A 1,581-nucleotide genomic window follows, 5' to 3' on the forward strand; every position below is an offset into this window, starting at 1 on the left:
GCCAAGTATTTGTTGTACCAAGTGTTATATAACATAAATCAAGATTAGTCATTTAACAAGCAAAGTATTAAAGAGTGAACAAGATAACAAATACAAAACATGTTAGTATCAAACATTAAAGTCCATATTGAGTTTACATTATACTTATTCTTACACCATTAATGTAACCTTTTCACCTTGACATAATAAACTTAGCTACACATAATGAAAGAAAGAAAAATAAATAAACAAAATAAAAACATAAATAAGATAAGAGTTAACTAAGTAAAGGAAAGGAAATGAAAGGCATAATGACTCCCAAACACCATGCATCTTTAACCCATGTAACGAGCTTTCTGCTAATAACTTTCAAACTAGTTGATCTTATGGTATTAGGTGTTAAGACACCCCTACAAGCTTTTTAACTCGAGTTGCCGATACTGATACGTGGATAATGCAATGTTTGATTTCCTTCAGCTTTTCTCCTCAACTCGTGTAATAAGTTTTGGGCAAATAACTCCCAAATTAGTTGTCTTTAGGGTATTAAGAGTTAAAACACCCTTTCGGGCTTAATTGCTTAGGTTAAGGAGGCTACAAAACCAAACTTATCTATATTTTTATTATCATCATTTTATTTTTATTTTTTTACTCATCTTTTTTTTTTGTTTTTTTATTCAAATTATATATTATCCATTTCCCGTAGTTGTTACCTTTAACAAAAGAACATAAATAATGTCATAATCCAATGTGCAACACACAATCATATGTTAAAGTATGTGTGTGAAAATTAAGGTTTAAGAATACATGTTAAATGAGTTTATAAGCAGAATTAACTGATAATAATATGAGAGTTTGTAAACTTGAATATTTCAAGAAGTATTATGATAGGCCTTTTTAAGAATGGTTACTAAGATGCGTATCAAGAGTCATTTTAACAAAAGAGCTCCTTTACTCTATCATCCTAGTAACAACAATTTTGCACATGTTTTATGAAATAGAAAACACAATTAGTTAATTTTTTTTTAATATCAACTACTATCCTCTCCTCCCAACCAAAATAAGACATTGTCCTCAATATTCTAAGGTAGTAAGATAGAGTATAGAAGACATCACCTGAAACACCAAACACTGACAAACCTAAAACACACTTAAACAAATATAAGAAACAACAAAACATAAATATTATGCTATTAATAAAACCAAAAGACATAAAGATTTACAAATAAAGACTTAAATTCAATCTAAGCTTTTCACGACTTTCCTTAGATGACCAATTTATGTGACTCATAGAGGGATCAATTACAAGAATGAAAGATTGTAGTTGGTCAATCAATTGTTCAACAGTAGCAGCAGATATTATGATTTGTCATGTAGAAGATGTTAGAAATTCCTGTTCCACAACATGATCAAGAAATGACAACAACTTATCATAATAATCATTAACATTTAACAGACTTATGAGTTTATGATGAATGTGTAGTTTGGCCTAAGAGGAAATATGAAAGATCTCTTCTAATGTGTCCAGACCACCTGGTAAGGCAGTGAAGGTATCAGCATGGTTAAACATTGCATTCATTCAAGCAAACATTGTGGAGACCTGTA

This window comes from Populus euphratica, unplaced genomic scaffold (genome assembly GCF_000495115.2).
Source record: "Populus euphratica unplaced genomic scaffold, PopEup_1.0 scaffold2064.1, whole genome shotgun sequence".
Classification (NCBI taxonomy): Eukaryota; Viridiplantae; Streptophyta; class Magnoliopsida; order Malpighiales; family Salicaceae; genus Populus; species Populus euphratica.